The 25,762-nt window shown below is 42.2% G+C and overlaps 1 long non-coding RNA gene across 2 annotated transcripts in view; it reads right to left on the bottom strand.

The window, feature by feature from the left end:
* Positions 1–25,762, bottom strand: part of LOC146340014 (uncharacterized) — a 44,033-nt gene that overhangs the window by 7,114 nt on the left and 11,157 nt on the right. For both annotated transcript variants that reach the window (XR_014784435.1, XR_014784436.1), the window contains exon 3: positions 1,389–1,478. This is a non-coding gene — a long non-coding RNA (uncharacterized LOC146340014). The remainder of the gene's footprint in view (positions 1–1,388; positions 1,479–25,762) is intronic.

The raw sequence follows: 25,762 nt of genomic DNA, 5'->3' as shown, positions 1-25,762 counted from the left end.
TAAATGCAAATCCAACTTTATTTCTTTGTTGCTTTCAAAGGTGTTAAGAAATAATATCAAGTCATTTAAAAGCTCACACCAGTGAAATTGCTGTCCAATTAAAGGAATGCCTTGTATTAGATACTAGGCATTATTGGTCATTTAAAAACAAACACATGTTATTATCTTATATAGCATTTTGAACAGAAATAGAACAGTTTCCAATTTGAGCATTTGTATTAAAAGGTGCTCAAGTCAGGATGTTCATTAAATTACATCAATTGCCTAATGCTTATTAATGAAAAGTTTGGTTGACAGAAAATATTGTGCAGTTAAAAAAGTATTTTTATCCATTATTTGCACATGCAGCATGCACAATTTGTTCTCTGTGCATTCTATAAGAAATATGACTCATTTATTTTATTCTAGATGGAAAATCCAGGTCAGAGTACTTTGCCTCTGCACAGTTTTGCCCAAACTAATTTCTCTGTGTCCTTCTCTCTCTTTCCTCCTTGTCCTCTCTGTACATGTTAATTGTACAACTATTATGTGATGGGTGATTAGTTCAAATTATACACAGATGTATACAAATCTCAAATTACAAATGGATGAAGAGGAGGAACTATTTTGAATTTCCTAAATCTTTTTTTTTATTTTACACTTATTTTGCATTATTCCCTTTGAAGAAATTGTTCAGTTACCAATTTCAGCATTCTTAGACAAGCTCAAGCATTTTTTAAAAAAAATCATAAAAGTTTATCTAAACTTTTTCAAATGATATATGTCAGGAATCAAACTAATGATAAAAGCAGGAAAAGGAAATTGCATCAGTGAATATTTATGTTGGCAAGAGCTGACATCTTTATAAAAGAAAAACAAACACAAGAGGCAGTTCATTTAAAAAGAAAGAAAATCAGCTTCACCCCATTACATTCCCTAAAATCATATAAATCCGTGTTGATATCACTAAAGCTACGAGCTAGAAGAAACAAATGCATCCTTAAACACAGTTATTCAGTGGCCCTGCATCAAGTTTACTGTTGTCTCAACAGCTAATCATCATAAAAAAAATCCGTGAAACAATTATCCCTAAAACAATCAAAGCAATATATCTCAATAAAAGAGAGGATCGATTTAACAACTAACAGTTGATTTATCTTTATTGATTAGAGAGGATTCAGTGTAATTTTAGTGAATTATGTCTGCCTTTCATTTCCCAGCAGAAATTTTTCTTGTGATGATCAAAAGACAGATCACAAACTACTACATGATTTTTTGTGTGCTACCTATATAATATCAAACTAATTACCTTTCAAAGCAACACTGATGTGCAAATGGACAAAGAATAATTTCTTCTTTATACTTGGTACCTTGCTGCAAATTCATAGGACTGAGTTTATAGCACTTACCTAAGAGCCTGATGTCATCTTCTCAATTCATTAATACAGAAATCAACACTGCGCTAAGAGTCGGTGTTAAAGGAACAAATCCAAGATGATCTTAGGAGAGAAGAATTAGAAAGATTAAGAAAGTAATATGATTTTTCTTCTTAAATAGGAGTAATTTCAAGGGAATAGTTAACTCTGTAATACCCGAAACTTTTTAAATAGCAAAATGTCAAGACTAACTGAATTAGACAGATATAAAGACAATTCAATTGTGCTGAATTTTTGATAACATTGCTAGCACATTATAACTGACTAATTGGAACTAAAAAGGCTAGTTATTTTGTCAACTAAAGTACATTAATTCAAGTCAATGTATTGTCTTGTGCATTTTTATTCTGCTACAGTGGGGTGATAAAAAGTATAACTTTATCTAATAACATTAGGACAGAAGATATCATCTGGTCATTCAAAGCATCACTAATATAAAAGGTGTCTAATTGCTCATATTTTCATGCAGTGACCAATTAGTGTGTTTACTGATTTTAAGTATGCACGGCTGGGTATAAATCCACAGGCATCCTCTGAATTATCATGAATAAAGCCTTTCATAGCCTTTAGAGGAAAAGGACTGAAAACAAAGATTAAACACAATTATTTACTCAATACACCTTAGATATCTTGTTGTACTTGCAGGGAAAAGTAAGTCCCTTTTTAATAGTCTTAGAAAATATGCAATTTTTCCACATTTAAATAACCTTCTTGCTTAATCAAGTAAATAGTAATGATTGTTACATTCTCAGATGATAAAGGAAGTATGTCTTGGCATTTTATTATTTTGCATTCAAGGTGGATTTATTGGCTGTGATCTGGCTTAATATATCTGGCTCCATATTCGTCTCTTATTTATTTTTGGTAGCTCTACAATATCAATAATTACAAGTCCCCCAAAAATCCATCAGTCCAAAATGCATTGTTATATTTTACTGTGTGACACCACAACAAAACTACCAACAACTTTTCAGAAAAGCAGAATGGACCAAATTGCGTGTGTGTGTCTGTGTGAATGAGAGTGGTATGTGATACAAAAAGAAAGAGGAAGAAGCAAAGACACACTGGTTTCACCTGAAATAATTATCATGGGGAAAACAACACTTTCCAATCCTCCTGTAAAAATCAAGCACATAATCCAGCCAAAGCTAAGCATATTTAAATCCCATTTATTTCAATGAAACAGATTTAAGCATATGCATAACTCTCCTACTGAAATCAACAGGGCTTAAAAGTGCTTAACTTTGGCCAGATCATGTCCTAAATGTGTTTTTTATTCTCTGTTCTATCTGAATTATCCTCAGGAAACTGTCATTGTTAATTAGAAAGCCATAAAGATAGTGCTGTAAACATAGAGATAAGGTACTGTAAATAGAAAAATTAACATTACAGTGCATTTACTGTTTTAACGCTTAAACTTACAAAGACTTGGAAGGGGAATATACTTATTTTGGAAAGGGAAGAGGGGAATATTGATCTATTGCCCTGTTGATAGTTTACACCATGTCTTCTTTTGGCCCCAAGAAGGAAAAGAATTGAGACTGGAAACTATTTCCATGCATATGTCATTACTCTGCCCCTCCAGAGACTGAAAATACAGTCTGTTGTCTGTGCACAGGAACATATTTCTGTTCATGTATCAACCCCACTGTATGCACAAGAGACTGCTGCAGGAATGAAAAATCTATGTACCCAACAGGTCCAGTTGCACAACCTGATCCACAGATCCAAAAGTGCAGCAAAATGCTGAACATTATTGCTATGCTCATGGTGGTTCCCCTTCCTCCTGTGTTGGGAGGGGTGTTTCACTCAGTGCCAGTCTGCCCCCTTCAAATACTCACCAATCATTTGTTAGAAGAAAGCTTAATGAGTATTTCTGAGTATGCCTTACGATCCAAATGTTTTTCCAGTTTAAGCTGGATTCCCCCCCCCATGATCTTGTATTTCAGAATCCCATTTTCAAAATGGACATGTGATTTTTGTAATTAATATTATTTGAGGAAATACTGTTCGTGTGTTTTCTACAAACACCATCAAGACTGCAGTCCTACACCTAGTTCCTCATGAAAGAATCCCATTGGCATTAGTGGATTTGACCGTGCATAACTGAAAACTGAATACATGAACCTTTAAAGGGAAGCACAGTAGGGTCTCCTTCTAAAGTAGTCTGTCCCATTGATTTTCTATGTCCTCCTACCTATGAGCCTGCTCTTTAACAGCATTTCCCCATACATTGTAATGGAAATAAAACCAGGAACTTTGCAGCTTTAGTGCAGAAAAAATATTGTTCCGAAAAGGGTTATTATGATGGTAGCTGTAAAAAAACACATACATAGGACCCCCTCAAAATAGATCTGTGGGACTTTTCAAAACCAAACAAAGTTACCCCATTTTAATCCTAAATAAAAAGTAGTATTAAATTACTGGTACTTTCACAAGCACACTTAAAAGTGTAATATCTAAGCTTTGTTTTATATAATTAGATTAAAATTGAACCATTACAAGATTTGCATTTTGTTTCTGAGACTGAAGCCTTTTTCTAAAATAGTTTTTTAAAAAGGAAGAAACCCAAGCTTTTTATCTGGAAAGATAGCTCTTGAATTTTAATAAAGCAATAACAATGTTATTGTTGGACAGGTAATAATTGTCTCCATATAAACTGAAAAATATTGTTTGGGGTGATTAATATAAAAAGCTGCATTATGCATTTGGGAGTGTTGATGCATAATTTTTAGTTCTAATGTTATTATGTAATTGAGAGAACATGTTCATTTGCACTAATAACTACTAAGATGCACTTAATAAAATGAAATGTAATAATACTTGTAATTTAATCTATTCATGGAAGTAATTTTAAAAGTCTACTATTCTCCTTAATGTAGATAACATTCATAATTTATAAAGTGTTGTGATGCCGAATTGACAATGCCATTGTTTTTTCCACTCCGAGATGATTCTGCAGCCTTCATTATCTGCATACCAACCTCAGGATTATCAAGGGCAAACAAAAGATAATTAACACCAGAAATAGGCAAATGCAGGAACTACTGACTGAGGTTTTTCATTTAATGCAATACCTCAGAAAACCTGGGAAATGGAGTAACTGTTAAAAACCATTTCCCCCCAATGTAGAAAACACTTTTATGCACATTTAAGACTTAAAATGATATTTTGGTTCTAAAAACTATTCTCAAAGGACTAATTGCCATAATCTCCACTTACCACCCTCATTATGTGTGTAGAAAAAAGAAAAGTATTATTCAAAATAGCGAATTTCAATGCTTTACACTGGACTATTGTCTACAGTAGCAGCCTCATACTGAGGACACCTGTGTTGTATTTACACATTTGCCACCTGACTTTTGAAATTAACTTCATTTTTCCGTGCCTCATTTACCATGAGGTTAAACTAGGGATGTCAGAGAATTCCGCCACGGATCTTGGTGAGGCAGAATGCCAGTGCATTCGGCCCCCCGAAATCCGTGGTGGAATGAAGCCCCCCCAACCCCCACCCCGCGAAATGGCCCGGAATGGAGCACCTACCTGCTGCCGTCCGTGCTGCATAGCAAATGGCGGCCACGTCTGTGGCTGCCATTCGGTTCCTCATCATAGCCATGATAGGCTACGTAAATACTTACGTAGCCTATCATGGCTTAACTAAGGGAACGCAAATGGCGGTGGCTACGGCGGTCCCCATTTGCGTTCCCTTTTTTTTTGCCATTTTAGCCTACGTAAATATTTATGTAGGCTAAAATGGCCAAAAAAAAGGGAATGCAAATGGAGGCCGCTGTAGCCACCGCCATTTGTGTCCGCTGGTTTGTTTTTTTGCCGTGATAGGCTACGTAAATATTTACGTAGCCTATCACGGCAAAATACAGGGACGCAAATGGTGGCGGCTACGGCCGCCGCCATTTGTGTCCCTGCTGGGTGCCCAGCGGCCGGATGTCTGGCTGTGGGCGGCCCCGGCTGGCGGCTCCGCAGAATGTCTGCAGAGCGGAGCCGGCCAGAGAGAATTTCGGGGGGAGGGACGAAGCGCCTCCCCCCCACCGCGAATGTCACCCTTCGAAAAGGTAAGTGACTTTCATACATGCCTAGGTTAAACAGGCCTAGCAGCACCACCTGTATTTTGGAGACAAGGTGTCAGCAGGTGTCTGTATTTTAATAATACATTTGATTTGACAAGGAGTTATTAACAAAACTGTGTACAACAATTTTAGATAGATGTGGACCTACTAAGCCTCATATGGTAGTTAAGAGGGCTAACAAGAGAAAGATTTGAAAGCACCTTCTACTTTTCACCATCCTCTACTGCAACTGATTTGGCTTTCTGATGTGACTAATTCCTTCTTGTACTGTCCTGTTCACTCTTGCTCTGACTGTCATCCTAAGGATTATATTATATGAGACGAAATCCCTGCTAGGCCCATGATTTAATTCAACACTAGGCCAGATCTAAACTCAGTTTTTCTGGAACCTCCATAATTATCTTTAGTACTTTAAACTATATGGTGGGCTCTCCCTGATGGAGACTTGATACCATAGTTGTAGGTTTAATATAATGGAGAGTAGGTATCGAGCTGTTGGAGGTGTCTACCAATCAGACTGAAGTGGATGATTTCTCTTCCATACTCATTGTTTACAGTACTACACTATCGGGCCAGGGAGCAGCTTTCGAGGCAGCTATTCCCCAGCCCTGTAGCGTAATACTGTAGGCAATGAGCATGGAACATAAAGCATTGCCCCCAATCTGATTGGTAGACACCATCACTATCATATCTACTATCCAATAAACGGAACCCACCACTATGGTATCTACTCTCCATATATTTAGGAAGTGAGATTCTTGCACTATTCCAAGATTTCCATGTCATTTTCAAGACTCTGGATATTCATATCCCACTGAAAATTCTACCAGAGGATGTGGACAAGCTTCTTGAAGGGCTGAGGCCTACCACTTATTGTCTAGATCATTGCCCATCCTGGTCACTGAAATCAGTTGGGGACATGGACTTCTTACACTGTAAATGCTTCCCTGAGGAAGAGTGTCGTACTAACCATTCTTAGGAAGCAGTGGTTTGACCCTTGCTAAAGAAATCTACCTTAGATCCCATAAATTCCCTCGCCAATCTTGAGTAAGGTGCTAGACAGTGGTAGTTTCACAACTCCAGGTGGTTTTGGAATATGCCGATTATTTGGATCTGTTCCAGTCTAGGTTTTGGCCTGCTTTTGGGACAAAAACATTTGCCACCCTGGTGTATGATGTATGCTGGGGAGTGGATGGAGTGTGATCCTGTTGGTTCTTCTGGAGCTCTCAGAGGCTTTTGATGCCATCTACTAAGGTATCCTTCTGGGCCGCCTTGCTGGGTTGGGCTTGGGAGGCATGGTGTTACAGTGGCTCCAGTCCTTTCTAGGGATGGCAGAGAATTCCGCCACAGACCCCCGGAGTCCGTGGTGGAACAGAGCACTTAACTCTGCCTCCCTCCAGAATCCTCTTCGGCTGGATCCGGAGCGCCAGTGATATGGCCGCCATTGCTGTATTGCTGGCTGAGGGGGACTGTCTCTGGATGCAAATGGCGTCCAGTACACCATTTGCGGCCGTAAAGGTCTTAGATTAAGGTAAATGCAGCCGTGAATGGCTGCATTTACCTTAAACTAAGACCTTTACGGCCACAAATGGCATAATGAACACCATTTGCGTCCCTGCTTTTTTTTCATATGATAGACTAAGCAAATATTTTCACGCGATAGGCTACGCAAATATTTGCATAGCCTATCACGTAAAAAAGAAGCAGGGACACAAATGGCATCCAGTACGCCATTTGCGTCCGCGGTCAATCCCCCTCAGCCAGCGATACGGCCATGGCATCCGTATCGCTAGTGTTTCGGAGCTGGCTGGTGGCTCTTGAGGAATTGCTGTGGAGCAATTTTTGCTGTCAGCCAAAGAGGATTCCAGGGGGGAGGAATGGATCGCCTCCCTACAAGGGGGATTCCCGGCCGGAACAACAGGTAGGGAATCCGCCTATCCCTAGACCTTTCTGAAGGGACTGTGCCAGAAGGTGATGCTGGAGAACTTCTGTTCCACCTCATGGCTATTGGTTTATGGGGTGTCCAAACACCTTGTCTTCATGCTGTTTAACATCTACAGGAAATTGCTGGGAGAAGTCATCGAGAGGTATGAGCTGCTGTGTCATCAGTATGTGGATGAGATACAGTTCTACCTCTCTTTTCCATCTACCGATTCCAGGGAAGCTGTGGAACACTATTCAGGTTCCTGGACATGGTCTTAGAGTAGATGATGGCAAACAGCTGAAGCTTAAGCCAGATAAGATGGAGGTACTATGGATAGGGAAATTCAGCCAATATCGACAGAAGGTTGCAACTAGCCTTGCACTTTCCCCTCTCCCCAAGTTTGCAGCTTGGAGTCCTGGACTTAGCAACAATGTCATGGGAATCTGGTTGGGGCTTGAGGGTCAGCAATTTCTCATCGCCTCGGCCTCCTGGACACCAGTCCATGGACCTGCCTGTAATGTTGTGTAAATGGGCCTATTTATGGCCACGATTTATGTAAAATTGGCCTTTACAGAAAAGGCAGAGCTGCCATTTTCGGCAAAATGGTGGCTTGGCAGAAAAGCGGGACACCACACACTGCGCGCCTGCAAACCACCCAGCTCACCAAGCACAGCGAGCAGGGTTGGGCAGTCAGCAAGGGTCCAGCTAGCAGCGCATGAGGCGGGCTGAGGTGAGTTTCCCTATCCCCATTCACTATCTGTGGAAGCACAGATGGCATTGAATGTTGGACTAGGAGTTGAGAGATGCGGATTCTAGTCCCCACTCAGCTATGGCAGCTAGGGATGGCGAAGAATTTCTCCCCGAATCTTTGGGGGGCCGAGCGCCAACGCATTCGGCACCCCGAAATCGGCGGTGAAATTCTCCGCCACCCTCCCGGGATGGGACTTACCTTTGGCGAATGTCCCTCCCGGCGGCAGGTCCCGGCGGCGGGTCCCGGCAGCGGTTCGTCGGCCTTTCGTCGGGGGCGGTGGCAGCAGCCAGTCTTCCGACCGGCTGCCGCCGCCATTACAAGGTAAAGTGTTAAAAAAAAAAAACACCCTGTGATAGGCTACGTAACGATTTATGTAGCCTATCACGGCTGACTTTGGAGATCTAGCCGTGATAGGCTACGTTAATCGTTACGTAGCCTATCACGGGTTTTGTTTTGTTTGTTTTTACTTTTTGTTTTGCGGCCGGGGAGACGGGGCGCTTCTCCCCGGCCTGAATTTTGGCCGGGCGAGGCAGGACGGCTCCCCCCCCTCGCCTGAACTTCGGGGGGAGAAGCGAAGTGCCTCCCCCCCACCGCAAAGCACCCCTGCGAAAAGGTAAGTGACTTTCATACATCCCTAATGGCAGCTCACTGGGTGACTTTGGCCCAGTCACAGACTGTCAGCCCAACCCACCTCACAGGATTGTTGTTGTGAGGATAAAATGGAGGAGGATTATGTATGCCACCCTGGGTTCTTTAAGGAGGAAAAAAGGTGCGATATAAATGTAATAAATAGGTAGGTAGGTAGGTAGGTAGACGATAGATAGATAGATAGATAGATAGATAGATAGATGTGCCTTTTACCAGCTTAGACTGGTACACCGGCTGCAAACCTATCTATAGAAAGCAGACTTGGCCTCAATTACTTATGCACTAGTGACATCCAGATTAGACTACTACTACCGCTATGTAGGGCTACCTTTAAAGATGGTTCAGAAATGTCAACTAGTGCAGAATGATGCAATTAGATGCTTTTCAGGGCCAGGCGGTCGGAGTATGTTACACAGACATTTTAGTTGTTCTAATTTCAAGTGTTGATACTGGCCTTTAAAGCCCTAAATGTTTTGGTGCCAGGTTATCTGAAGGACTGCCTGCACCCATGTGAACCTGCCTAAGTCTTGAGATGGCCTCAGAGGCCCTGCTCATGGGTTTCCTTTAAGATCAATAAAATTGGTGAGCACTAGAGACAGGGTCTTTTTGTTGGTGGCCCTGTATTTGTGGCACTACAGACAAAGTCTTTTTGGTAGTGGCCCTGTATTTGTGGCATTCCCTTCCAAAGGCCATAGTTTGAAATGGACAGGTTTTTTAAACAAGCCTTGAAAACCCATTTCAAATTGCTCTGGTTTTGAAATGTCTTAACTGTTGCTTTAATTGTATTTTATTAGAATTATGTTTTATCCTTTTTATATAATCCACCTAAAAGGTGGCCTAGAAATCTTATTAATTAATTAAAGTTCCTTTCACCATTTTAGCAATAGCTGCCCCCATGATGTATGGAGGTTTCTGATTTGGGAGATGTAGTTGATATTATTGACCTTCTATTCACACCTAGCTGTATGAGTCTAGGATTGAAAGCTCTATATACTGAACAGTAATAATAATTATGATTATTCTAATGGAATAACATTTTTAGTTTTTTAGAATAACAAAAAAACAAAGGGGGACAATTCCAGAACATATATTTTCAATGTTTTGAATTCGATTGAAAGTAAATAGAATAATTCTGTTCATAAAATATACTTCTTCATGAATATATATATATATATATATATATATATGGACCACTGGAATATCATAGACAAATCAAACCCATCTAATTGACTATATATACAATTGATTTAAAGGGATCAGAAACAGATTCTTAGTAACATGGATACCACAAATGGAAATATAACATTGCAAGCAGAATATTAAGTCACTGTTTCTCAGCCTCAGTTTCTGGATTGTGAATAATAATGTCTCTTTGGCCAAGTTGTTGTGAGTTAGCAAGATTACAAAATATTGTTTAAGCAGTAATATTATAGATAGAAGCCATGATTCATAAGAACTCATGCATGAGGTTACCACTTACAGAAGAGTGGTAACAGTGAATAATGAGAAGCCTATGTACACACTCGCTATCCTCCAAATAATGGCAATCATTTGTAGTTTTAACCTGATTACAGAATTCAAACTAGAGTTGCCAACTTGCCAGAAAAAAATAGCTTGGTCTGCTCTGGTGCTTTTAACAGCAGCTTCATATGAAGAAATCAGCAGGGGAAATTTTCACAGCACAAGATAAGCATTATCATTTGCTAATTTTGCAGATCAAGTAGCTGTTAAAGGCACTGGAGCAGGGGGCTGGCAACCCTCATCCAAATGCAGATAGGTGCGCTGCCAAGGACAAGCCTTAACTTGTCACAGGGTTACAATCTTCTGCTCAGAAATTATACATGTACTTCGACAGTCATACTTCAACTGTCCACTGCCACAATCATCAGTCAGTGTCACTAAAAGCTCGTTTCAAAATAAATCACATTTAGCCCTATACTCAGAATGTGTATTGGTAGTATCAGAAATCCATAAACAAGGAATGTTTTTTCCCTTGAATCAGTGCTCTTTTGTAGCCACCTTAGATCCTTACAAACCTCTTTGCTCTTGTAATTAGTCAGTCTAGAACCAGAAGCAGCAGTCAGGCAATAGCAACACAGAGAGACTGGCTCCATTGTGCAGGTAAGACTTACTGTGCTGTAAGAGACAGTAGCAGATTGAGTTTTTAACTAACAGGGCAACTCTATGCATATTTACTCAGGAGTAAGTCCCAATGTGTTCAATGGGACTTACTAATAAGTGTGCAGAGGATTGCAGCCTAAATCTGCCAGTAGATCAAACTAGTTACATGCATGGTCATACTCTCTAGTCTGCATATAGCCAGTTATAATATAAAGGACAGCAGTACGGCACTTACGAAACAACACCTGTGCATCAATAGTAGTGATGGATCTAGGATATCTCTATTTACTGCTCTCTAGGATTTCCAAAGACCCTCACTGCTCTTTGGAATGTACTTTTTCCCATGTAAGAATCCCAGATCTGCCCAGTGGTGGCTCAAAATGAATCACAGATTTTGCCTGGATTAAAACAAGTGTAACATGGTGTGAAGAAATGCCATGTATATAACTAGGGATGTCGCAAGTGTCCAGTTGGGGGCTTGAACGTGGCAGGTTCCCACCAGCTTGGCCCCCCAGACTGGAGTCCGTGGACACCCGCACTTGCCCAACTCAGGCAATTAGACCATTACGCCCATAATTTTGTGTAAATGGTCCACTTTACGGCCTCCATTTACATAAAATGGTGATTTACTGAAAAAGTCAAGCCACCATTCTGTGAAAAATGGCGGCTCAGCAGAGCAACAGGAACACTCACCCGTGGACCGCTTGCCAAATGCAGCAAACAGAGTTGGGCGGGCGGCGGGGTCTGGCAGGCGGCGGGCAGGGGTGAGTTTGCCCATCCCTATAAGTAACTGTTGTTTTGTAATGTTTACTTTGTGTGGCCTCTGAGAGGCAATAACGTATCTGAGTAGGCCTGAGCCCTTGATTTATTACTGTCAAAGGTGTAGTAGTTGCTTAGACACATTTTGAAGAGGGAGACAAACGCTTGTAATATTTCTAGATGGGCCTGGACCAGGTAATGCAGTTTTGATTGGCTGGGGATTCTAGCTGGGTGGAAAAGAGCTGTTGAAAAATGACAGTTGACAGGTAGGAGTTGAGAGAGTCTATTGGTAGTCAGTGAGGGAGAACGTCTGCTGCTTGGTGGGTGGTGTTATAGAAGAACTAGGAGAATGTGGAAGATAAAATGAATAGCTAAGGCCTGAATATTAAACTATTCCTTTTCTGTGGGATAACCATACGTGGCTAGCGAAAATCAGGATTCCGTAGCAGTTAGGGATGGACGGATGTCCCCGCCCCCATCCAGGTCCTCCAGGCACCTGCCAAACCTCTGCCCCCACTTGTGTGCCCCTGGTCCTGCTCGCACGCGTACCCCGCGTGCGCCAAGCTGCCCTCACATACCCTGTGCTGCCCACAAGCCCCCATTGTTTCCATATCATTTTGCAAAATAAAAAAGGCAACTCGAGTACTTCTGTAAATTTAATACTGCTCACAGAGCGGCCATAAAGACCCCATCTAGGCAATGTTACGGGTGTAAATGGCCCATGTAGGCAGTGAGAGAGCCACCTCAGGCAGCAGATGCTAGAGGCTGGGGATCAGTTGCAATGTGTTGGAGGACAGAGCTATGTGTGCCATGGTGTCTGCCATGTACCCCCTAATTAAGCTTGCTGCCCTCAGGTGGAGGACACTGTCTCATCTCCAGTGTGCTTAAGTAAAATTGAACTGCCACTTTGGTTGGCTTTAGTATATAGAATGGGAGGAGATAGTGTCTTGTCCTATGCCTCAGGCAGCAAAATGTCTTAGGCCAGCCCTGAGGTATAACGAACTATGGTTGACATGCTTCTAAAACATATCTTTTAGAAAATTTTGGTACTACAATGAATGTTAGGTTTCTGTGTACAGAACTGGATTAAATGAATCCAGTTGGCTGCCCACCACATTCCATATATGAGCCTTTCCACACCTTTGCTATATCATGATTTTATTAAAAAGCTATTAAAATTGCAAACTACACAACATAGTGCAAGCCAACCTGTTACCTAATTAAAACATATTGTTGCAGAATTACTCCAGATGGTTTTGTCAGTTTTAAAGGTTTGAAGTTTATAGCTGCATTGCACTGTAGTATTATGGGTATTGCTATGCCCCAGGGCTTCTCAACAGTATTAATCTATTTATTTATTTCGTTTTTCCATACTGCTTTTTGCTCAATGAGTACCAATGTCGTTTATAAAGATGCAATGTAATATGAAACTAAAATCAACAGTATCAAACACTGCAAGCAGGAGTGGTATTAAAGAAGCAGAAAATATGTCATTGTGAACATTCAGAAACTGATAAAACAAAATAATTAAGAAAATTTAAAATATGGTTGTGATTCAGATTCAGCCAAATCCTGAACTGGATTGGGCTGATTCAGACAGACCCGGCAGATGTCAGAACTGAAGCAGGGCTCCTCCAAAGTAGCCAGATCTGAATCCAAACCTGAAAGCCTCCTGACATTAACAAGTCAGATTCACAGGGACACCGAGACACAAACACTGACCGGGTTCACTTGATCACAGGGAGGGAAATAAGCCACAGTAGCCTACTTTCCCACTGCGCGAGCCAGTCACATTCTGGGGGGATTTGCATAATTACCCTTATTGGCATGGCTTGCAGTGTCATGCAAACCCAGTGAGGGCGACTTGTTGCTGTGGTTAACAAGCCACCCAGAACCCATGGGCTGTTTTAGGATTCTGGGGTGGCTTGTTAACAATGGCAACAAGCCACTCTCACCAGGTTCACATGAAACAGCAAGCTGCACCGGCGCGGGTAATTATGGAAATCCCACCCCCACCCCCAGTATGCGACCGGCATGCACGGTGGGGGAAATAAGCCACCATGACTTATTTTCCCCTCCATGATCATACAAACAGGCCAAATCTGTCTCCAAAAACTACTAATACTTTTCTCCTTAAGCTCTCGATATAAAACACCAGGGGGTATCTCCACCAACGATTTAGTCCAAGCTGGCTATGTGTTGAGGTCGTTAGGGATACATGACATTGTGGCCATCCAGAAGCCGCCTCAGAGCTTATCAGGGAAAAACCTGATTTCCTGAGGCTGCTTAAAGTACAATTCTATTCCTTAAGTCGGATTCTTCACAGTATAGCTGTTGTGTGTCCCAACCCTCGCATTTACCTTGGGTATAATAGCCCTGCCCAGGGGTGTGCCTTGACCCCAGTCAAGGGGTGTTTCCTGTCCCCTGTCTTTCCCAGCACACACCAATTAGTGTCTACTCAGAAGTAACTCCTATTGTGCTCAATGAGGTTTGCACACATCAGAATTTACAGAGATCCCCCTGAATTGAATACAGTTTACAGCACTGATTCCCTGAAGCCTGTAAAGGGCTTTACCGAACCTGCGATTCTCTGTGGTTTGGTTTATTGCCTTAGGAAGTAACTACTTCACATCTTCATTACAGAGATCCTGTAGTTAGAAAGGGGGCTGCTTTCTCATCCCGGTGTCCCCCCCACTCCTTTTTTCAGCACAAGCATATGTGTGTCTACTCAGAAGTAACTCCCACTGTGCTCAATGAGGCTTGCTCCTGAAATGCAGGTGCATCTGGAATTTCAGGGGAAAGGAGAAAGGGCAGGAGAAGGGGTAAGCATCTCTTGTTCGTTGAGCAGTCCCTGCCAGTCAGATGATGTTCACTCCAACCCCCACCCCCGTAAGGAAGTATGTTCTGTGAACCGATTCTTACTGGTGCAGAGCACTTGCTCGTGGAGCCCTGCATGGACCAAAGTGCAGCAAAGATGATTCCTTTTAAGAAATCCAGTACTCCTTCATTTGCTTCTCTCTCCGCTGTCGTGGAGATACAGTCCAGGATAGGGAAAGGGGGGGGGTGTAGCTTTGTGACCAGCAACCCTAGCTTCTAATCACAGTGAATAGTTTTACCAGGGCTCTTCAATTTGTGCTTTGGGCACAGAATGTTGAAGTATTATATCACAGGACTGTTCCAGTGTTAAAGTGATCTTTGCAGTTCTCTATCTCTTAGGAGCAGGAATGTTAACAGAGGTTTGGTGGAGTCCTTGGGACCTGAAGGGTGGAGAATTAGGTACTTGCATGAAAAATGCCTGGATGTCCAAGTCCTTCTGCCTCTGCCACTGTATGTTCCACACCCACCATCCACCCAATCCTACCTAACTTTCCATGACTTAGGTGACAACTGAACAGAAAGTTAAAAAAAATAAAAAGCCTCAAACTGTTCTTCCTTCATCATAACTTCCTAGCCCCTCATCTATCCTAAAAAATTGCAGGTTCTTTCCCTAGGGACACCTCTAAGACATATTCTAACCTTTTCCAATTTGGTGCCCTCCAGTTGTTTGAACTTCAGTTCCCATGAGCCCTAGCCAGCACAGCTAATTATTAGGAACTCTGGGAATTGTAGGACAAAATATGTGGAGGGTACCAGGTTGGGACCCCTTCATGGATCACTGCCTTGTTGTGGCGAAGGGGCTTGCGTAACTCAGTGAAGCCATAAGCTATGCCGTGCAGGGCCACCCAAGACGGACAGGTCATGGCAGAGAGTTCTGACAAAATGTGGTCCACTGGAGAAGGAAATGGCAACCCACTCCAGTATTCTTGCCAAGAAAACCCCATGGAACGTATCACAAGGCTAAAAGAGATGACACCGGAAGATGAGCCCCTCAGGTCGGAAGGTGTCCAATATGCTACTGGGGAAGAGCAGAGGGTATTTCCAAGTAGCGCCAGAAAGAGTGAAGCGGCTGGGCCAAACCCGAAAGGACACTCAGCTGTGGATGTGTCTGGCGGTGAAAAGAAAATCCGATGCTGTAAAGAACAATATTGTTTAGGAACCTGGAATGTCAGATCAATGAATCAAGGTAAGCTGGAGGTGGTCAAACATGAGATGGCAAGATTGAACATCGACATCTTGGGAGTCAGCGAACTCAAATGGACAGGCATGGGCGAATTTAATTCAGGTGACCATCATATCTACTATTGTGGGCAAGAATCCCTTAGAAGAAATGGAGTAGCACTCATAGTCAACAAAAGGGTGGGAAAAGCAGTACTGGGGTACAATCTTAAAAATGATAGAATGATCTCAGTACGAATCCAAGGCAAACCATTCAACATCACAGTAATTCAAGTCTATGCCCCAACCACTGAGGCCGAAGAAGCTGAGGTTGATCGGTTCTATGAAGACCTACAACACCTTCTAGAACTAACACCAAAAAAAGATGTCCTCTTCATCATAGGGGATTGGAATGCTAAAGTAGGAAGTCAAGAAATCACCGGGATAACAGGCAGGCATGGCCTTGGTGTACAAAATGAAGCAGGACAAAAGCTAATAGAGTTTTGCCAAGAGAACATGCTGATCATAGCAAACACTCTTTTCCAACAGCACAAGAGGCGACTCTACACATGGACGTCACCAGATGGTCAATATCGAAATCAGATTGATTATGTCCTTTGCAGCCAAAGATGGAGAAGCTCCATACAGTCAGTAAAAACAAGACCTGGAGCTGACTGTGGCTCAGATCATGAGCTGCTTCTTGCAAAATTTCGGCTTAAATTGAAGAACGTAGGGAAAGCCACTAAACCTTTCAGGTATGATCTAAATCATATCCCTGATGAATATACAGTGGAGGTGAGGAATAGATTTCAGGGATTAGACCTGATAGACAGAGTGCCTGAGGAACTATGGACGGAGGTCCGTAACATTGTTCAGGAGGCAGCAACGAAATCCGTCCCAAAGAAAAAGAAATGCAAGAAAGCCAAGTGGCTGTCTGATGAGGCTTTACAAGTAGTTCACGAAAGAAGGGAAGCGAAAAGCAAGGGAGAAAGGGGAAGATATACCCAACTGAATGCAGAGTTCCAGAGAATAGCAAGGAGAGACAAGAAGGCCTTCTTAAATGAACAATGCAAAGAAATCGAGGAAAACAACAGAATGGGAAAGACTAGAGATCTCTTCAAGAAAATTGGAGATCTCAAGGGAACGTTTTGTGCAAAGACGGGCATGATAAAGGACAAAGAAGGCAGGGACCTAACAGAAGCAGATGAGATTAAGAAGAGGTGGCAAGAATACACAGAAGAACTATACAGGAAAGATTTGAATGTCCCTGATAGCCATGATAGTGCGGTCACTGAACTTGAGCCGGACATCCTCGAGAGTGAAGTCAAGTGGGCCTTAGGAAGCATTAGTAACAACAAAGCTAGCGGAGATGACAGTATTCCAGCCGAGCTATTTAAAATCCTCAAAGATGATGCTGTTAAAGTGCTGCATTCAATATGCCAACAAATCTGGAACACTCAACAGTGGCCACAAGACTGGAAAAGGTCAGTTTACATTCCAATTCCAAAGAAGGGCAACGCCAAAGAGTGTTCAAACTACCGCACCATTGCGCTCATTTCACATGCCAGCAAGGTGATGCTCAAAATCCTACAAGCTAGGCTTCAGCAGTATGCGAACCGAGAACTACCGGAAGTACAAGCTGGGTTTCGAAGAGGCAGAGGAACTAGAGATCAAATCGCCAACATTCGCTGCATCATGGAGAAAGCAAGAGAATTCCAGAAAAACGTCTATTTCTGCTTCATTGACTACGCTAAAGCCTTGGATTGTGTGGATCACAACAAACTGTGGCAAATTCTTAAAGTGATGGGAGTACCAGACCACCTTACCTGTCTCCTGAGAAACCTGTACGAGGGTCAAGAAGCAACAGTAAGAACCAGACATGGAACAACCGAGTGGTTCAAAATTGGGAAAGGAGTACGACAAGGCTGCATATTGTCACCCTGCTTATTTATCTTATATGCAGAGTACATCATGAGAAATGCCGGGTTGGATGAATCAGAGATCGGAATTAAGATTGCCGGGAGAATTATCAACAACCTCCGATATGCAGACGATACCACCCTAATGGCAGAAAGCGAAGAGGATCTCAAGAGCCTCTTGTTGAGGGTGAAAGAGGAGAGTGCAAAAGCTGGTTTGAAACTCAACATTAAAAAAACTAAGATCATGGCATCTGGCCCTATCACTTCCTGGCATATAGAAGGGGAAGAAATGGAAGCAGTGACAGATTTTACTTTCTTGGGCTCCAAGATCACCGCAGACGGTGACTGTAGCCATGAAATTAAAAGACGCTTGCTCCTTGGGAGGAAAGCTATGGCAAACCTAGACAGCATAGTAAGAAGCAGAGACATCACCTTGCCGACAAAGGTCCGTCTAATCAAAGCTATGGTTTTCCCAGTAGTAATGTATGGCTGTGAGAGCTGGACTATAAGGAAGGCTGAGCGCCGAAGAATTGATGCTTTCGAACTGTGGTGCTGGAGAAGACTCTTACGAGTGCCCTGGACTGCAAGGAGGTCAAATCAGTCCATCCTAAAGGAAATCAACCCTGAGTGCTCTTTGGAAGGACAGATAATGAAGCTGAAGCTCCAATATTTTGGCCACCTAATGCGAAGAGAAAACTCCCTGGAAAAGACCCTGATGCTGGGAAAGACTGAAGGCAAAAGGAGAAGGGGACGGCAGAGGATGAGATGGCTAGATAGCATCACGGATGCAATGAATATGAACTTGAGCACGCTCCGGGAGAGAGCGCAGGACAGGAAGGCCTGGCGTGCTATGGTCCATGGGGTCACGAAGAGTCGGACACGACTGAACGACTGAACAACAACAACAACAACCAGGTTGGGAAAGGCTGGCACACGCCATCACCTGTGTGAGGTTTAATCCAAGTCAAACTGACAACCTTCCATTTTCTCACAGAAACTTGACTGCTAACCCTTTAGTCCACTGAGCAATTTATATTCTGTGACATCATTTCAGTTCAATCACTGGCATAGGCTGCACCATAAGCACAATACAATACAGATGTTTGCCCAAAGGTTCTGATGGGCAACACAAATAAAAGAGATATGACAAACATACAAATGTATGATACAGAAATTAATTTTGCTCCTAAATACTTAGTCCAATAGCTCTTTAAATTATATAATACTATGGGCAGTATCCAAAGGGACCGCTGTGCTCCCGCTGATTGTGTTGCATCAGCAGGAGCAACTGCTTGCACAACAGGGATTTAGCGCTTCATAAAGTAAGCCCCAAAATGAGTGGAACTGCTCATTTCTTGATTGGGACAGGTCAGCAAAGCTCATTTCTGCAAGCTCTGGGAAAATTGTGCGAGTGGTCGCTTCTGGTATCACAATGGCATAATAAGATACTACCCTATATATTCTAATTTTCACTGGCATTATGAATTCCTTATTTTTCCACATTTTCACAAGAGCAATTTTTCAGTTTCTTGCCCATCTTTAACATGTCTGCAGTATTCATGCTTTCATTTTGAAAGCTCACTAGACTAGGATTTGCAGAGATTTGTATTAAATAAAAGAGAATACTTAATACTGAGCTATCACAGTGAGCCAAAATAACCCATGCTCTTCACATCTGAATATTTTAAAGCAGCACTTACCATTACAATATATTTCACATTACATTATTGCTATGGACTCAGATTTTCCATATATTTACTTTATCAAGAGCTCTCTTTTTTTGGTCTTTTTATACATATTTTTCAACAAGCCAGTCAAAGCTGATTATTTGAGCACCTTGAAAGACCCAAGTCATAAGCTGGGATCAGATCCTATAGGGGAAACCACAGATCTTATCAACACACGTGTACACACACATGAGTTTGTATAGACAGATGTATATGGAGTTTGTAGATTAATGAGAGAGTGACAAAGAGACCATCTGAACAGTACTACTTTAATACAAAGTTGTTAAAAATGTATCTGAAGGTTTACATTGGTCTGCAGAGAAATATTATTTCATCTCTCTGCCAAAACAATATTGCTAGGTGGATTTTTCTTCTGCCTTTAATCCCCCCCCCCCCCACTAATAACTCCTGCATATTCCTCCAACAGGGTAGCCTGTCCACTTCTGGTTCTGGCCACTGCTGACATGTGGCTCCAGACACATTCCAAGTCAATGTGGACTGTGACAGAAAAAAGGTTCCTCACTGTGCCTTACATTTATATAGTGTTCCTTTTTGTATTATTGACTTTTTTCCATTTTATCTGACCATCTGTTGCAATTTCCTCTACCACAAAACAGTATTATATTTCAGTTATTATGGTAGCAGCTACATGTAGTGCTACTGCTATTTATAAACAATTTAAATAAATAGCCAAAGGAGTTAGTTATGGGGCAGGGTAGATTCTTGGAGCAGCGCAATTTTAGTAAGGGCTTTATACATTTAAATGCCAGATTGCAAAACCACCTTGTCATAAGGACTAGTTAAAAGCCGGACACTCTTTGGGCTTAGAAGTCTATTTAGAAATAGCTTTCTACACAAAACTACTCCTTTCTGCTAATATGCACAGGTGTAGGGCAAGTCTTTGGGAGAAAACAAGGAGAAAGATATGAAATGTCATTTGCAACCTTTTCCTCTGAGACATCCAAAAATATATAAACAAAAAAATATCTAGTTGGAGTAGTGGCTGGCCTGGAAGCATTTGATTCAGGAGGCACACACACAAGTCACTTTGGTTGATCAGAGAGTCTTCTGTTAGCTTTCTTGGTATTCTGAATGGCTTGATGCAAAGAAATATGAAATCAATCTTCCTTCATCAATAATCAGTCAATTAATCCCCACCTGTGTTTGTAGCAAGAATAAGGAGTAGAAGTGGATGCAGTCCGCTCCCAGGTTCCGTGCCACCACCACCCCCTTCGAGGTTGGGTTTCATTCTGGGCTGGCCATGGCCATAGGTGAACGATGGCTGGGGCAGCAGTCGGATAGGTGAACGTCCCCATATGGCTGTCTGTGGAGACGTAGTGCTTCTCACATGAGGTTTGTAGCTCTGTCTTTTCCTGGGCGCCCTCTGCATCCAGCTATGATGCACCATCGGCCATCCTCCCCACCCTCCTTCCTCTCAGGCTGCCAGCAAGTATGACCACAGTACCTAATAACAGAAGTTCCTCTAGCTGTCAAAAGTAAGACTAGAAGGGTAATTAGCCTTCTAGACGGAGCTTCTCCCCCTGCCCAACACCACAAAGGAGAAAGTTATGGGAGGGGCAGATTCTTGGAGAAGCCTCAGAATTCGTCTGATTGGATACAGAATTTCCTCAGCCCTTCCCTCATCCCCTCCTTTCAGACCAGAAACAGACAAATGGATGGTTTGGAATCTGACATGGAACAAAAATATACATTCTAACACCTTTCTTGCACCAGAGTACTTTTTTTTCCCCAAGGCCAAAAGCGTGGACAGACTTTTCCTTATGAACCTTTGACCAATCTGGTCAGAGAGGCTGGTTTGGCTCTGACTGGCAAATTCAGAGCTACCAGTGGAAAAAATGGACCTTGAAGCTTGCACTTTGAGGAAGTGGATTAATGGCTGAAGGCAGATGAGCCCAGCAGAAATGAATTGACACCTGCCTAGCCGGTTTATTTAGTGACCATTTCTAGACACTTAAACCAGTATTGCTCAGGGAGAAAGGAGACTGGAGGTCTAAGGAACAACAACGGTATGATTTTTAAATGCTGCCTTCTAAATTTATTAGAATATGTCATATGCAAGACCTCTTAAGATCAGGCTGAGATTTGATTTGGTCCTTGTATCAAAATTTTATCTGAAATAGTTCCCCCGCCTTCCGTTACACGAGCCTTCCAGTTTGTACAAAAGGAAGGGATTCGTACCACAGAGAATCCAGAGGTCAGGGTTTAACCTTAATTAAGTATCCCTTGAACTGCAGTCTTAAATCCACTTAATCTGGGAATAAGCCCTTTGAATTCACTGGGACTTACTTCCAAGTAGACATGTACAGGGTTGCATTGTTAATGTTGTACTATGTCTGGACAGCGTGTTACATGAAGTCTTATGCTATGGCTGCTTTGGTGATTCTACTTCAGTGTATGAAGATACTTTGAGGCAAAAGAGCAGATGTCCCATATGGATTCTTCATCAAGAATGCAGAAGCATTCTGTTGTTAAATTAAGAGCTTACAGTACTAGAATGAAGCAATATTTTACTTTGATCATTCTGAGTGTTGCTATGTACCCCTGGAGACCCTATGGCCCAGTCACTGTTGGGGCTTACCTCTGGCATGCTGTATCCTAGTGTTTACAACAGCATATACATCATAAATGGCACAATCCAGCTAAGATACCCAACAGGATTTCTGGGAGTGCAATAAATAGTAAGTTCTGCTTCTTGTTGTATGTGTGTGTGTTTTTTCATATGTAGTAATGAAGTCTAACAACCCAGTTCTAATCATTTGCCCAGTAGTTTTTCCACATTATTTATTTGTCAGGACGAAAATAGAGTCAAGTCTTCCAAATGTCTGATTATTTTTTTTAAGTTATTTACACTGGAAAGAGCTTCTGAACAATTAAAATGTCATATGCCAAATCCCAGGGCTCCTTCAATTGATACTCTTGTGCCTTCTTAAGTCCTTGCTCTTCTCCCTCACCATTTATACAACTAGTCCTGTAGGGACCTGGTGGGACGGTGAACATTAATGGGATACAGATATCCCTGGGAATAAAATCTAACGAAAGGACAAAGTAGGTTGTACTACTCTTTAATTTTGCTCTCTGTTAGATGAGATGTAGTCCAATAAATTGGAAATGCGCTATTTTCACCTCAGCATACCCCACCAGATGAAAACTCTGATCTTGAGTTGCAAAAAGAAATCAGGGCCTCAGCTTAGAAAATATATTAATAATGGCTGATTTTAGTTCTCCTAAAATTATTATAATAATTGGGTTCAAATCCAGTACTTCCCATAAACATGAGGAAGAGGTGTAGCTGGTGTGGTGAAGAGAAGTAGGATACTCCTTCATGTGGAACAGCATGCATAGAATGGAAAGGAAGAATGTAGCAGGGAGATGGATCATTCCCGTAACAATGAGGTACAATTTTTAGAGTATACACAGCACTTCATATTCATTATCTTAGTAAACATTGTAACAACCCTGTAAGGTAACTGAATATTATTATCTCGATATTGCAGGCATGTGATGAAACTGAAGTCCTACTCAGGTGTTCTTCCCCACGCTCAGTGAGGTGGAGGGCAGGAACATGCTAACTAGTTCTGCCCTTCCATCACATCCCCATAACTGACCCTGCAACCCTCTGCATGTTGGAACCTCCCGTAATCATGGAGACTTCCCCATGAGATTTAGAACCCTGCATGATAAGGTTTCTAAATCATACAGGGAGCCTCTACAAGTACAGCAGGCTACCTGCTGCAGACATTTCCCCTCCAACATGGGGGAAGCGAAGGGACCTAGGCACAGAGACACAATAGAAGGGATGGAGCTAGATAGTGTGAAATTTCTAATTGCATGAAAGGAAGAATGGCTGCATAGGGCTTGGAGATATAGGAGCTTGCCTACTGCCATTAAGTTCATGGCAGAGGGAAGATTTGAACTGAGGCCTTTCTGATTCATAATAAATGGTTGTGCATTGATTTAGTCTTATGGACCAGGATCTGGTACAAAGTATTTGTGTTGCCAAACTGTGACTACAGTGATATCAAATTTAGCATGTATGTGAGTGAAAAAGTATTTAAATATGTAATCATATCTGGATTTTTAATTTTCATCTTAATGTGTTTTGATCTATAAAAACCTAAATGGTAGGGGTCCCAATTATCTCAAGCAATATCTTATCAGATATGAACTTATCCAAGCTTTGAAATTAGCCAATGAAGCCCCGCTGAAAATAGGGATGCTGGAGAAATTCGAGATGGACTAAAATGAGCTCAGATTTCTAAGAATCTGACCTGCGGAATCCACTGTGGAGCGACCTCTTCAGGCCACATGGAGTCTGTGAGCTTTCAGATGATTTTTTTACTTTCCTGAAATTTACGCATATACATTTGTAGAGAAATACGCACGTTTCTGCTGAGGAATCATTGAATGGGGGAGAATACACTAATGTTATGTACTAAGGTAAATTATGTAAATACTTAACGTAATTATTTACGTATTTTTCCGCATGACAAAAAAAATATTTGCATCTGTCTCTGAGCGGGTAATGGAACAAAAGGCACCTGACAACCCGCGAAACACAGATGGAGCGGATTTTATATAGTCCGTGCATCCCTAGCTGAAAGTTCCATATTATGTGAATACTAGATTAACTTCCGTAAGAAACGGAGACTTCTCTGTAATAGCTCCAGACCTCTAGAATGCCTTCATCTGGAATGTTCTTTTGTCTTTCTCTCTGTCATATTTCCCGAGACAGGTACAGTCAGGGCCAGAAATTGGAACAAGGATAACTGTTTTGGCAGTTGGCCTCTGTACACCACCACATTGAAGTTGAAAGGAAACACACCCAGATGGGAGCGAAGTCAGGACTTTCAGCTGTAATTCAAGGGGTTTGACAAAAGTGGGGGACTAACCATTCAGGAAATACAGCCAGTGGCATACACACACACCCATCGTTGGTGGCTCATAAGTAATGGAACAAACCAACATAATTTCCAACTTAAGGATCACCTTTAATACCTGGATAAAAATCCTTTGCAGTCAATGACTGCCTGAAGTCTGGAACCCATGGACATGACCAAATGCTGATTTTCCTTCCTCGAGATGCTTTGCCAGGCCTTTACTGCACCTGCTTTCAGCTGCTGCTTGTTTGTAGGTCTTTCTGCCTTCAGTCTTGTCTTCAGTAAGTGAAAAGCATGCTCTGTTGGGTGGAGATCTGGTGACTGACTTGGCCATTGAAGAACATCCCACTTCTTTGCCTTGAGTAACTCTTGGGTAGCTTTTGCTGTATGTTGTGGGTCATTATCCATCTGCAATATGAAGTGGCGTCCTATCAGATTGGCAGCATTCGGCTGAATCTGAGCAGAAAGTATAGCCCTATACACTTCAGAATTCATCCTGCTGCTTTTATCAGCAGTCAGGTCATCAATAAACACCAGTGACCCGGTTCCATTGGCAGCCATACATGCCCATGCCATAACACTGCCTCCACCATTTTTGACAGATGATGTGGTATGCTTTCAACAACATCATGAGCTGTTCCTTTCCTTCTCCATACTTTTCTCTTCCCATCATTCTGGTACAAGTTAATCTTGGTTTCATCAGTCCAAAGAATCTTATTCCAGAACTGGGCAGGCTTTTTTAGGTGTTTGCTGGCAAAGGCTAATCTGGCCTTTCTGTTCTTGAGCGTTACCAGTGGTTTGCACCTTGTTGTGAAGCCTCTGTATTTACATTCATAAAGCCGTCTCTTGACTGTAGTCAAGACATGCCTACCTCCACAAGAGTGTTCTTGACCTGGCTAGATGTTGTGAAAGGGTTTATCTTCACCATGAGCAGAATTCTGCGGTCATCCACTTTAGTTGTCTTCCGTGGTCTTCCAGGCCTTTTGCTGTTGCTGAGCTTGCCAGTTAATTCCTTCTTTTCCAGGATGTTCCAAACTGTTGTATTGGCCACTCCTACTGCTTTTGCTATCTCTCTGATGGGTTTATTTTGTTTCCTCAGCCTAATGATGGCCTCCTTCACTCGCATGGACACCTCTTTGGACCTCACGTTGGGAGTTCCAGTGAACAGCTACCAAATGCAAATGTAACACTCAGAACCACCTCCAGGCCTTTTATCTGCTTGATTGCTCATGGGATACCCAGAAAACAGGCCACACATGACCTGGCCATGCAGCTGCTTGTCAGCCACTCGTTCCATTACTTATGAGCCACCAACGATGGGTGTGTGTGTATGCCACTGGCTGTACTTCCTGAATGTTAGTGCCCCACTTTTGTCAAACCTCTTGAATTACAGCTGAAAGTCCTGGCTTCGCTCCCATCTGGGTGTGTTTCCTTTCAACTTCAATGTGGTGGTGTACAGAGGCCAACTGCCAAAACAGTT

This window comes from Heloderma suspectum, chromosome 7, assembly GCF_057233095.1.
Source record: "Heloderma suspectum isolate Gila_16-S chromosome 7, 16-S_ref, whole genome shotgun sequence".
NCBI classification, from domain to species: domain Eukaryota; kingdom Metazoa; phylum Chordata; class Lepidosauria; order Squamata; family Helodermatidae; genus Heloderma; species Heloderma suspectum.
This window is presented reverse-complemented; position numbering and strand designations above follow the sequence as displayed.